Below are 14,142 nucleotides of genomic sequence, written 5' to 3'. Positions count from 1 at the left end.
GGCTGTTCTGGTTGGTGTTGAGGCAGGGCTGCTGAGGAGGACGCTGGTGTGGATGCTCTCTGTGTTGCTGATGGCATGGATGGAGTGCTGCTGAGCTCTGCAGCTGTCTGAGCAAGGCTGCAGCGTCTGGGTCTCGGGGCGTCCGTTCCCTTCCCTCAGTGTGTGGCTTGACCAGGGAACTTCCCAGCTCCTCCACAAACATTCTCCTCTTGCTCTTCTTGGTTGAGCTCCACTCCTGGTGGATGTGGGTCCACAACACCAATGTTTCTATGCAGACTCATCAAGGATGCTGCAAAACACAAGAATCCAACCCAAGACTTTCTCTTCAACCATGTTGAGGTCTTCATGGCTGGGATGATGCAGGTTCTCTTTCTTTTTTTTTTTGAATGTTAAATAATTAATGTTTATTATGTTTTGTTCCAGTGTTAATTTGATGATCTAAACCTGATATTTAGACAATCAGACAGCACAAAAACAGAAAATGCCACCATATCATTGAAATTTTCTGACATACAAATGAAGGTGTTGACTCTTTTTGTATAAGCACCTCCCCTCTGTAGGGCTGGTGGTGCAATGGACAACGCGTCTGACTTCGGATCAGAAGATTCTAGGTTCAACTCCTGGCCAGCTCACTTTAAACTTTATACTGAGAAGATGAAGTGAGAACCACTGATCAAAGTCACTGAAGTCCTCCCAGGTTCCCTCCTTGTCTGCTGGAAACATGAACACATGAATGATCCTGCTACCTCTCATGTTAAGCTGCACTTGACAGTGACAGCAGGAGAACAAAAATCCCAGTGTGTCATCAACATTTCCTGTCAAATCAATGATAGAAGCTGTTGAGTTTCTGTATCAGAACAAGGAGAAAGGAGCCCCAATGAAAGAGTGATGGTTCTTGATTATGATTTTGTTCTTCACTCCTACACCAGAGAGTGAAAGTGTGGGCTGGCTGGGAGCAACTGCCTGCTTCAGAGTGGGAGGAGCCTCAGGACTTTCCAGTGAGAGCTGCAAACTTCCACCAGCGCCCAGTGCCAGCAGGTCTTCATGATGGAGCTGAGAAGAGCACAACAACACCAGAGCACTGGAGAGGAGCACAACACTTCTTTGCTTCCTGGCCACTCTCATGTCTGTCTGTCCATCTGGAGCTGGGGGGAGGAGCTTCACATGTTTTTCTTTTTTAAAAAAGGGAATGACATGACTTCCTCTGTATGTTAGAATATGAACGACTAAAAATGTTCATCCCCAGTTCAAAGTTAGAATTAAATTTAAAGTAGAAAACTCTTCCCTCTTCAATCCTGTCACTCAGTGTTGTAAACTGTTTCAAACAAATTCTACTGTTCAACAGTTCAAGTGTTTCTAATGAAGCTGAATGTTCGCCTCTTCTTTCCTCAGTTGTGTTTCTTTCATGTCCTCCTGAGATCAAAGACAGAATTCTGGGTACAAATAAAGACACCATCAAAGCCCCCTGATGACATCATCATCAATTCTGTCTTTGATCTGTGTCTGTCCAGTTTGTCCTGAGTGGATCCAACAGTTTCCCATGGGTGACTCTGTCGTGGTCTCTCTCCTCCTGCTGTCTCCAACTCTCAGAGTGCTTCTACTGGTTTCTCACCATCGTCCGTGTTGTTAGGCAGAGCACTGGTTAGGACTGAGGCCAGTGATGTCATCACCTCCAGCTGAGACCTGCCAGGTGATCCTGCTTCATTCAACTCTGCTGCCTCTACCACTGCCCTGACTGGTGAGGCTGACAGCAGGTTCTCTCTCATCTAAACTCTCTGTTTACAATGGAGGCTGAAATCCTTGTGATTGGTGGTTCAATCATCAGGTCTGTTGAACTCCCAGGTGCCATCACCTGCTGTCTTCCTGGTGCCAAAGTTGTGGACATTATTGAACGTCTCCAGGACTCATTGATCTCCACCCCTCAGCTCACATCCTGATTATACAAGTGTGTGAATGACATCACGAAGAGGCAGCCAATCATACTTCATGACCAGCTTGAGTCTCTTGCTAGTTCAAATCAGAGTCTGGGTAAATTCTGTGTTTTTTCTGGCTCCATCTCTGCTCCTTCCAGAAGCAGGGAGCATTTCAGCCTCTTTCCAGTCTGCATGAATGCTGAAAGGCTTCTGTACTGTTTGGCTTTGCTGTTTCCTGCAGCTTGGACATCAGATTAGAATGAACCACACTCACTAACTCACCTGTTCTTAACCACTGAGAGCTGATTTGGTTAAACATGGAAAAACACTGACTCTCTATGAGGATGTTCTCCTGCCCTGTGTGGGTGGAGCCAAGAGAGTAAAAAGACTGTGAGACCCAGAAATCAGGGCTTCTTCTCCTCCATCTTAAGGTGCTTAGACTGAAGTCTCAGCTCTGACTCTAGATCTGTTCTCTGTGTGCCAACATAAATGTGATTGGACCAGAGAAGTTGATGAGGATTTTGTTAACCTGAACCATGATAGAAAATTGTTTTAGTTTATTTGACAGCTGATTGAAGACGTGGGTCAAAACTGACCGTTAACATAGAGATGGGAACAGGAAGCTGACACAAGAGGAAGGTTCCAGCTATGAAAAAGGAGTCTGCAACCATTAACAGGAATGAGCGGAAGACAATGGATGAATGGATGGATGGATGTTCGTGAAAATTTAAACCAGACAACCACTGTAGTCCCTCCTACATGATAAGCGCCATAATTTTTCTCACTCATGTCGTTTTTTTGGACTGGTTCCATGGTGTAATGGTTAGCACTCTGGACTTTGAATCCAGTGATCTGAGTTCAAATCTCGGTGGAGTCTCCAGCAAGTCTGTGACGGACATTGAAAGAGGAATTGTATTTTTCTATGGCCAACTCGTGCTACTTGGCTGTGGCTGGTTGGGAGGAGGCTCAGGCCCTAACAACGCTGCCACCACCTTCAATTAAGACCTCAGTTTTGTCCTGGTTGAGCTGGACAAAGTTCTCTGTCACCATGACAGGTAAATGGACATCAACTGGTCCTGAGTCATCAGGAGACACGGCCATGTGAAAAGAAAGAATCGCTGCTAGCTTGACAAAGAACTGCACAAACCAGGTTCAAGCTGGACTTTGGACCCTGGTATCTGCAACGACTCCATCAACTCCTAATCTAGTATCTTTGCTGAGGGTCCAACTATTTTACAGAACATTTGAGCATCACAACACTTAGCAGGACCTTCAAGTTGGATTCTCAGAGACTATTTCCCCAACCACTACATTGGCATCTACACTACCCAGATAGCAGGAGTCTTTGGGCCAGATCCGTTTGAAAGCTTCCTGATCCGGCTGTGGTGCACACATGACGGTTGTGGCCCACACATGAAATACAGGTTTTAACCCGAAAGCTCCAAAATCCAAGGTGAAATGAAAATGTGTGTAACTAACTGGATTCGGTCCGAACATCCGAAGGTGCCAAATACTGAAGTAAAATCAGAACTGGACCAATCCTGGGTCTGGTGTGGTGCTGATCTGCAATCGGGATGCGGGCCGTTTTTGGGCCATCGTGCGTCGAGACACTGTTTGTGTTCAAAGTTAAAATCCCACAATAAGAAGTAGCTGAATCTGACAGGTGAAGGTTTGGAACTACAAGATGGTTGATGTTTCCTTGACTTGATGCTCTGACTGTCAGGGTGGATGACAGCTTCTTCTGCTGCTGCATCTGAGTGGCTAAGATTTGTGTCCAACCAGATCAACTTAAAGAGCTTCAACAGACAAACTGTCCAGTTTAACAACAAATACCAGTCAGTAGGGCTGAGTATCGATTCAGATTTTCCTAATCGATTTGATTTGATTTTCCGAGGTCCGATTCAATTCAATTCACGATTCAATTCGATTCAACGTCCATTTATTTATTTATTTAAACCTGACCAAGTGACTGACAACAACAAAAAATGAATGTATATAAATCAAATTGAAATAAATTACAAGATAGACATTGTAAATAAAGTTTCTCCAAAGATGACACACATAAACAGGACACTCACTTAGCTACAACTGTCTCACAGCTTCTGTGCAATAACACTACAATGGTTGTGACAACTGCATCAGAACAGAATTAACAGCCATCTGTTGACTCAAATAAATGTAGGCAAATTAAAATAGCGCCAATATCTCAGTTTTTTGGAACATGGTCTGTATATTTGAAACATACAATGTAAACTGAAAAACACCATCAGACAAGTGGTGACATTCCATCTTGTTTTCCAGGCATTCTGAACTTCCTGTTTGGGTTTGGTTTGTTTTTCATTCATGCAAAAAAGAAAAGTATTTACAAGTCTAAACAGTTCTGAATTACTCCTTAAAGGGTTTTCTTGACACACGAATAAAAAAGATCTTGTAAACTTCTGAACAATAATCACAAACCTAAGTCCATAAAACTTCAAGACCTGTCATCCCTTTTCTTACTTGTTGGAGAGAGTACGATTTTTCTGCATGAAAAGGAGTTGATCAACATGTTGAGGAGTAAGGCAGCTCCTTTTTGCCGTCACAACATCCCCAGTGGTGGAAAAAACCCGCTCGGACGGGACACTGGTACCAGGTACACAAAGGTACCGTTTTACTTGGTGGGCCAATAGGGGATCCTGCTTTGCATGTGTTCTCCACCAGTTGAGAGGATTCTCAGAGAGTGGAATGGGTGTTACTTCCCTGTATATTTTGATTTCATCCTGGGCCTTTTCAAATACAGTTTTCTGTGTAACTGTCTCTTTCCGCATGTAGGCTGACCCTAGGAGAGACATCAGCGCAGAGGATTCCTTTGGTCTCTTTGGTGGAGCAACATCTTCAACGGGATCAGGCACAGCTTCTTCTTTTCCACCAAAAGCAGATGTTTGCTGTTTGAAAATAGCAAGAAAATGATCTGGAAAGACACTTGGAATACAATTCAGAATACAACTGCTTAATATTAAAATAATGAAGACAAATTAAATTTGAGTTGAATACAGTAAAGTACAAAAACTGTAGGAAATAAGTTTTTTTTTGTGTCAATAACTTACATTAGAAGCCTCCGCCTGTGCCACAACAGAAGCTTCAGTCACCAGTCGGGAGAATGTGTGGTTCCAGGCCTCATCAGGCAAGAAAGGCAGAGCCTTGAAACGAGGGTCTGACGCTGAAGCAACATAGAGCCTGTCCTTCAAGGCACGAACCTTGAAAAGATATATTTGATCACTTAAATATAATTTAATTGGAAATGAATGTGCATGAATGCACACGCATTCACCAACATACTTTTTAAGCTTACCTTGAATTGAGGTTGTTGTCTGCTGCTGTCCTGACCTCTTTGATGACTGTTGAATCCTGGGGGACACAGCGCATCTCTTCCAACAGTTGTGCATGCAAGGGTGCAATGATGGACAGAGTCTGGGATTTTTCCTCAGACTTGGCAAGAGTAGCTGCTTTCAGTGGCTGAAGGGCTTTGACCACATCCTCTGGGACTCTTACGTCCACTTCTGTCAACGTGCAGACATCTTTCTCGTTTCTGCGTACTTCAGGTGACAGCAGAGCTGCTGAGATGGCTGGTTGCTGCTGGAGGAAACGGTCCAGCATCTCCAGTGAGCTATTCCAACGTGTCACCACGTCAATCACCATCTTGTGCTCAGGAAGCTCCAGCACCCTTTGCTTCTCACTGAGGATGCGGCTCGCCGTAGAGCTACGATGAAAAAATGCAGCCATGCGTCTGACTCTGCCGAGCAAGCGTGCAGCTGTAGGGACTTTCAGCGCAGTTTGCGAGGCTAAATTAAGAAGGTGTGCAAAGCAACCAATGTGCAACAAGCCCGTAATCTCCGCAGCGCGGACAATATTTGCTGCATTGTCAGTTTCGATGGCTGGCACCTTGTTCCTAAGCTTCCACTCGCCTATTGCACTGAATAACAGTTCGCTGAGTTTTCTCGCTGTGTGGCTGGTTTCCACGGCTCTGGTTTGAAGAACATGGCATGCGAGGACCCAGTCGCTAATGTAGTGAGCTGGAATGGTCAGATATGAATCTGTTGCTCTTGACGTCTAACAATCACAAGTCAATGCCACGTTCTCTGCTGAGTGAAGCGAAGTTTCGATGCTTTGTTTTAAGCTTGCGTTCATGTTTGGTATTGTCAAATGTCTTTGCATATAAAAACTGCAACAGCCTCGGTTATCTTATACCTGCTCCAGGCTGCGTTGTTTGAGCCGTGTCGACTGGTTTTCTGCTGGGTGATGTCTTGACAAGTGGAGATTTGTCGTATTCCCACAGTACTTTACCATCCCGTTGCATAGTTTGCATATTGCCCCCCCCCCCAAGTCGTCATTTTCTCCGTCCTTAAAACCAAAGTGCACCCAAACATCGGCCTTTAATCTCACCGAGTGTGCCTTCAGGGTTGTGCTTCAGTCCGCCATGTTTGCTTGACTGGTAGTAAATTCTCGCAAGATCACATTCCATTAAAACTGCCGCCAAACGCTGATCATGCGAGACTGCCAGAGTTGATACACAGGCTGTTCTCTGCAAGTTAGGAATCGATCTGTGGGTTTTATGAATCGATATCAAACCATGAAAAGGAAAATTGATTCAAATGGATTAAATCGATTTTTTAAACCCAGCCCTACTCATTAACGATAAATCTTCCATGCAAACCAAAGTTAAACACGGTGTTCCCCAAGGTTCAGTGCTGGGGCCGATACTCTTCACTTTATATATGCTTCCTTTAGGTCATATTATTCAAAAACACTCCATACATTTCCATTGTTTCACAGATGATAATCAATTATATTTATCAATAAAGCCGGATGAAGGCCAACAGTTATCCAAACTACAAGCATGCATTCCAGACATGAAGGCCTGGATGACTTATAACTTGTTACTGTTCAACTCTGATAAGACAGAAGTTCCTGTGCTTGGCCCAAAACCCCTTAGAGACACATTATCTAGTGATGTCACTGCTCTATTGTAACTCTTTATTATCATATATTTTTATTTACTTTATTATCAGGCTGTACTAACAAGTGGTTGAAGACTCTGCAGCTGGTCCACAATGCAGGTGCATGCATAGAAATAAAGCGTAAAGCATAGACAAGAAGCATAGACAGAAACTAGGAAGAGAGAGCACATCACGCAAATCTTAGCTTCGCTGCACTGGCCTCCAGTAAAATCCAGAGTAGTGTTTAAAATCCTTCTCCCAGCTTGTGAAGCTCTTAAAGGACAATTCCATTGCAAAACAAACCAAATGTGTGTTCTTGTATTATTAATTATTTTTGAAGAATTGCAGGGATGTATTTTTGCAACATTCAAAAGTAACCTGGTTTGGTTGCATACTGCAAATTAGCTCTCAACACAGGTTTAACAGAAAAGTCACGCAGAATCTCGTGTCTTTCATGATGTTTCTTGTGTTGCAGCAGGTATCTGGAGGGTGGGGAGCTGTTCATTCCTCCTAGTTGGAAGCACCTGGGCCCATTTTTGATTTATTGTTGTGTTTTTTTTTAGTTAAATACATTCATTATTGGCTTTCAACCTGCGTCTCCCACTCTTTTGTCATGGCTTCAGTGTCATGTTTGGAAAAATGGTTTCTCCCCACTGTGCATTCTCATGTGTCTTTTCAGGTGTCCCTTTACCGAGAATCTTTTAGCACAAACTGAGCAGGGGAATGGTTTCTCCCCAGTGTGCGTTCTTATGTGTTTTTTCAGTTGTGCCTTTATCAAGAATCTTTCAGCACCAAGTGAGCAGGGGAATGGTTTCTCCCCAGTGTGTGTTCTCGTGGTTTTTTAGATATCTCTTTTCTGAGAATCTTGTGCCACAAATTGAGCAGAGGAATGGTTTCTCTCTAGTATGTGTTCTTATGTGGCTTTTCAAATATCCTTGAACAGAGAACATTTTTCCACAAATGGAGCAGGGGAATGGCTTCTCCCCTGTGTGAGTTCTCATGTGCATTTTCAGATGCCCATTTTCTGAAAATCTTGTGCCACAAACTGAGCAGGGGAATGGTTTCTCCCCATTGTGCATTTTCATGTGTCTTTTCAGACCTCTCTTTTCTGAGAATCTTTTGCCACAAACTGAGCAGGGAAATGGTTTCTCTCCAGTGTGTCTTCTCATGTGTCTTCTCAAATTACCCTTTTCTGAGAATCTTCTGCCACAAACTGAGCATGGGAATGGTTTCTCCCCAGTGTGTGTTCTCATGTGATTATTCAAACTCCTTCTGTTCCTAAAATCTTTACTGCATGTTGAGCACCTAAAGGGACGCTCATCCTTCCTGACTTCTGTCTCAGATTCAGAAGGACCAAAGTTCACGTTCCTGATGATCTCTGATTCTCTTTCAGTCTTTACTTTTTGCTCTTTTGAGCTGCAATGACTCACTTCCTGTCCTGGTCTCAATTTCTGAAGCAAATTCCTCCTGGAGCCAAAGGGTTCCTTGTGCTCAGAGGTGGCCGTGTTATCAGGTCTGACCCAATCATCCTCACTGACTTCAGGGTCAGCTTCAGAAGAGTCTGACATCTGGTCTTCAGTCTGGGGTTGTACAAGTGGATCTGGATCTACCTTGCTGGCTGGTTCTGGTTCTGGTCCTCCACTCTCTTCTCCATCAGCTTCTGTTTTCAGAGGATGAACTGGGCTGCTGCTCAGAGACTCTTCCTTCAAGTTCTCCTCAGTTAGACTCTGATGAAGCTGTGGGAACTGAGGTTTCTCTTCGTCCCCTTCTCTCTTCACAGGGACCAGAGTGAAGGGGAACGTGGTGATATCAGCCTCCTGCTGCCCTTGAAGCTGCCCTCCCTCCTCACTGGTCCAGAGCTCCTCCCTCTCCTCTTTAATGTGGGGGGGCTCTGGGTCCTGCAGCTCAGGGGGAACCTCTTCTTTAATCACCAGCAGCTGCTCCACATCTGCAGGACACAAACAGCAACATCAGAAATCTCTTCATTTGACTCTGAAACAGCGGAGCAACAGACAGAAACAGAAATCAACTCAATGAAAAGAGACGTCCTGCTACTGACAACCAGTCAGCAAACTGGGAACAGAAACGCTGGCTTCAGATGCTTGGATCAACGTTGGGTCACCCAGGTCAAAGGTCATAGGTCCCCATCACTGAATGGTTTTGTCCATTCATAATCACAAGGTGAGGTTTATCCACTCTAACAACACCAAATAGCCGTCAGCTATTAAAATCTTCTATGTTTTTACATTCCTGCTCAGTTGGAACACAATGGCCCTCATTACAGACACAACAAGACCAGAGACACTTGCTGGCTAGCATTAGCATGAGTACCGCCTCCCAGTGTCCTGGTCAGTGTGTGGGGTCCAGGGACATCCTGGCCACTGGGAAAAGTGGGACAATTCTTGAATGGCCGGTCCAGCCCAGGCCGGCTGCGCAGTGAACAAAAATAACTTTTTAAAAGGCCTGTATAGTTTCCATTATAGGAGGCACAGTGGCGCAGTGGTTCAACCTGTCACCTCACAGCAACAAGGTTCTGGGTTCAAGCCCCGGCTCAGGCACAGGATCTTTCTGTGTGAGTCTGCATGTTCTCCCTGTTCCTACGTGGGTTCTCTCCAGGTTTTCTGGCTTTGCATTTGTATTCTACATGTAGCTGAGTCAATGCCTATGATATGATTTTACTCTTAATTTGGTGAACTTTCTAAACCTCTAATACTGTAATATTGTAGTAGTAACAGTGTGATAGCCTTTTATTTAGAAGTGGAAACTCTTCTCATTGTTCTGTACTGTTGATGAATGGTTGATGGTCTTCAAGGTTCCTGTTCATGTTGGAGCACTGGAGGTCTGAACCACTGAGACACTCAAAGAGCTGCATGAGTGACGTCACTTCAAGCTGGCAGAACGACTCCAGCCAGGGTCCTGCTGAGTGTTGTGATGCTCCGTGTTTAGCTGTCAAGCTAGCAGCTCTGGACTCACTGATCTGGACTGAAACTGCATTGAAATGAAACAACAGAGCTTCACTGGTGTCTGCAGGAGGTTTGCCTTTGGATTTTGTCCCCTAAAGCTGCTGTAACATTGGTTCATTCTGACGGGACTCATTTGGATATCATGTGACTTGCTGCAGGAGACAGAGAGACTGCTGACACGTGTGTGTGTGTGTGTGTGTGTGTGTGTGTGTGTGTGTGTGTGTGTGTGTGTGTGTGTGTGTGTGTGTGTGTGTGTGTGTGTGTGTGCTGACTGAGTCAGTGCTGCTCTTTCAGCATCACCATCCTGGTCCTCCTGATGTGTCTGGTGGTCTTCAGCCTGGCAGCAACCACCTTCAGCTGCTCCACAGCTTTCCTCATGTGTCTGATCCATGATGGTGGTAGAATGGAGCTCCATCATCAGAACAAGTCCCACCAACATTGTGCTGCCTGCTCTTTGACTTTTACTGACTTGTTGTTGTTGATTTGATCCACCATCTTTATCTGAGGGGGCACTGAGCAGGTCTGGGATCATGGATGGGATTGGACCACCTTTGCCTTCAGAAAAACAATCCAATCCTTCTTTCTGGCTCCTGAAGGTGGAGTTTGTCTCTGGGATTTTTCCACAAAATTTTAGAAGTTAAAAACCCCACAAATCCTGATGGACTCCCAACATTACTGGATTAAGAGTTGACAAAATGATCTGCAGCAGCGGAAAAATCTGCTGAAAAAGGTGCGTGATACAGTGTCAGCTTCCTCTCATCTCTCTGTCACACCGCTGTGTGTGTGTTTGTGTGTGTATCTTCTCGTGACACACAAACACACACACACCCCCTCCCAACCCCACTGCCTCCATCACCATCAATCACTGCTTGGACCCTAACGAGCCAGGATGTAGCCCGTCAGGTTCCAGCACAGCTTTTTGCTGTGTTGGGTTGCACTCAGAATGACGTTTCTCTTTCTCTCTCTCTCCCTTCAGAAAGTAACAGATGAGCCACAAACTGAATGTGGACCAGATTTATTGCAGAAGCTGAAGAATCCACTGGAAAAGGCATCACTGAGAGGACAGGTTCACCTCCTCTCTTTCCCTCCGAGCCCTGTCATTGATGCGTCTCAGCATCTTGGGAGAGTTCCTTCTCTGCTTTGTCACAGATCTGAACCCCCTACCATCAAACCACGTTCCATCAAAGAAAGAGGACTTTGGTCAACTTGGGCCATGAGAAGTCCAGAACACATGACTTGGATATGGAGGTTTGTTAGAGTTTGCAAAGGGAAACAGGAGGCTGTTGTTGAGGAGTGGATTGGTGAGAAAGGAGAGTGGAGCTGTTCAGGTGCAAACAGAGTTCAGGTGCTCCAAACAAGAAGCTGAGAACAGGACAAGAAGACAAACAAGAGGTTTAACACAACGCCAACCCTTCAGTTTGGTAAATATCGGCTACATTGAGAGCTCTTATCGAGTCTGACTTTATTTTGTAAGTTGATCTCAGAATTGGAACCAGAAATGTTTTTTTAGTTTTCTTTTTTAATTTGGCCCCGAGGGACTGCCACCTCCTCCTGGTCAGGGGTTTGGGGCCTCAGGGACCCTCAGAGTTCCACCAGCAGAAGCTCAAGCCCTGTTCAAACTACGCTACTTTTTGTTAGCGACAGGCCCTGCTGTTCACACCATCGGCGCTCAATCAGGCTGCTGTTCACACTACAAGATTTGTCGGTGCACAGGAGTGTTCAGACTACAGGATTTTCCCCGTCAGGAGGCGTGGCCAACTGCACAGCTGACCAGGAAACTCTTGGACGCAGCGCACGCCCCTTTCATTGTAAACATGGAGGTGGAGCAGAACGCAGCCCTCCAGGTCCTTAGTGCGCTACCATGGAGCCAAGAATCCTGTGTCCAAGGATATGGTGAACCCTTCCTAGAATCCATGCCCCTCCTCATTGTTGTTGGTGGCTCTGCGTCACTCCCCCACTGCCAGAGCTCCCATGTCTGCTGTCATTGGCTGCAGCTCCGTTTACGTCACTGCTACAAGTCCTGATATCCAGCAGTGCTGGTGTCCTCTTTTTGTCACCGACGTCGCATGCGACCTCCCAGTCCACTGTCTTGGATCTGTTCACCCTCATTACTGTAGTGTGGTGGTCATTGATGCCTCAGCCTGATTGGGGGAGGGAAGTCACTGACGCCTAAAATCTTGGAGTGAACTGGGCTTTAGCCTTCATGTGGGACCAGGTTGGACCGGTCTGAGGGTGAAGGTCTGACAAAGTGCAATCCAATTACATGACAACAACAGTGATCCAGAGACCCACCTACCCCCCCCCCCCCCAACACCACCACACCCTTTCCCGCCTCAGTCGCCATCATGTGCCCCTTCACATTTCTGTCTGCCCCCTTATAAATGCCCGTCGAGAACCGGCCCTGCTGCAGCTCCACTTCCTGGACTGAATGAGGGGCCCAGCAGGTCCCTGCGGGGACTCACCTGCTCTGTCCAGCCTGACTCGGGGCTTCAGCACGGCATCGAGCAGCAACCTCTGCCGGCGGTTCTCCCGCTCGTACTCCGCCACGGTTTCCTCCAGCAGAGCCACGATCTGCTCCGCGGCCGCCGCCAGCCGCTCGGTGAGCAGCGCTCTCAGCACCGGGACTCCAGCCGCTGAGTCTCCTTCTCCCAGCTGCAGCAGGAAGTCTTCAGCGGCGGCGAGGATCCGCTCCTGGACCGACACCCGCAGCAGCTGCGCGGCGCACATGTTGAGGTTCTACCGGCGCCACTCAGCCTTCAGGAGACAAAGACCGAGGCCGGGGGTTCACGGACTTCTCCTTCTTTCCTTGTTGTGTTCAAAGCTTCCCGCGTCTTCTTCTCGTTTTTTGAAGTGCGTATTGATGACGTATGTGGTGACGTCCGAAGCCTCGCCAGCCGGCAGTGACCACGTGACTGATTCAGGACCTGCTTCTCCGGCTTGGCGTGAGATTCTAAATCTAAAGCAGTGAAACGCCGTGGTTTCCTCCCTCTGGTCCGCGCATCTGTTGGAGTTTCGTTTCCAGAGGTGAACCAGCGAGGAAGAGCAGGTTTTCCCCGTCTGGGAACATCTGGAGTTGATTTCTCCTCATCAGCTCTGCTCCTACTGATGACTGTAGGAATTTTTCAACAAGTCATCATTAATCAATCAGAAGGACCGACAGAGTCTATATTACGCTGTTCAAAATCTGAAGAGGACACCCTCTAGTCTAAAGTGATCCTTAAATGTGACAACAGTTGATAACAAACTACCAGAAGAGAAACCAGTGTGTTGCATATCAAAGTATTTGTAGCTGGGTCAGTGTGACTGTGAGCCTTCATCTTAACAGCTAAATTGATCCTTAAATGTGACAACAGTTGATAACAAACTACCAGAAGAGAAACCAGTCTGTTGCATTTCAAAGTATTTGTAGCTGCGTCAGTGTGACTGTGAGCCTTCATAGCCAGCATGAAGGAGCTGGTTTCATCTTTGCTGGGGAAATCCCACACACAACTGCTCTCAGTTCCAAATGTGTGTGTCCTCACTCCTCCGTCCTCCTGCTGCCCTCAGAATACAGACACAATTCAACCTGGCAAGTTTGGAGCATAGAAGTGCTCCTGAAGAGATGTGTGTCAGCCCACAGCTGGCTGTTCTTACCTGGAACCTCAAGATGAAACTGCTTCCACAGATTCGAAATGAATCTGATGTTGACTTTTGGACAAATCACCTGTTCATCAGTTCATCATCACTTCCATCCATTTCTACTGCTTATCTTGTTATAGAAAGGAGTCTATCTGCTGTGTGACTGAGGCAGTTACTGTGAGCTGCTGCATGTCTCAGTGTGTGTGTGTGTGTGTGTGTGTGTGTGTGTGTGTGTGTCAGTGACGTGCGGTCAGGGGAGGCAAGTGAGGCCGTGCCTCGCCCGTCATCATGGAAAGAAAAAAATGTAAATTGAAAAAAATAAAAGCAATTATTGTATTTTTCCTTTGATTTGTACGATAAAGTTATTTTGCTTTTAACTCAACCAGTTTTAAGTTATTTTTTATTCAAAATCACAGATTTTTCATATTTATCGTTCAAATACTGAGAAGAGACGTGCGGTGAGGCACCAGGCAGCTGAGCCTCACCAGGCATTGCTCAATGACTCGGCTAACTGTGCTGCATGCTATGCAGGGAGCCCGTATTGCTGTCTCTTTCTATGGCGCTATTAAAATGTTCAAATACTTCTGCGAAACAAACTACATTTCTATAGTTTAGCTGCTGAATATCATGTAGAGTGTTTTTGTATACACTGAGTGTAACGTGTTTCTTGTG

General features: G+C 45.9%; 2 non-coding genes across 2 annotated transcripts; both read left to right on the top strand.

Moving 5' to 3' along the window:
• The first annotated feature begins 559 nt into the window (after positions 1–559).
• On the top strand, positions 560–632 carry trnar-ucg (transfer RNA arginine (anticodon UCG)). The gene has a single exon. It is a non-coding gene; the product is annotated as a tRNA-Arg (tRNA).
• A 2,086-nt stretch (positions 633–2,718) lies between these two features.
• On the top strand, positions 2,719–2,790 carry trnaq-uug (transfer RNA glutamine (anticodon UUG)). The gene has a single exon. It is a non-coding gene; the product is annotated as a tRNA-Gln (tRNA).
• The last annotated feature ends 11,352 nt before the right edge of the window (positions 2,791–14,142 follow it).

This window comes from Aulostomus chinensis, chromosome 1, assembly GCF_037954235.1.
Source record: "Aulostomus chinensis isolate RoL2024-O1b breed Wild chromosome 1, RoL_Achi_v1.0, whole genome shotgun sequence".
NCBI lineage: Eukaryota > Metazoa > Chordata > Actinopteri > Syngnathiformes > Aulostomidae > Aulostomus > Aulostomus chinensis.
The sequence above is the reverse complement of the archived record's forward strand: the minus strand, read 5'-3'. Positions and strand labels throughout refer to the sequence as shown.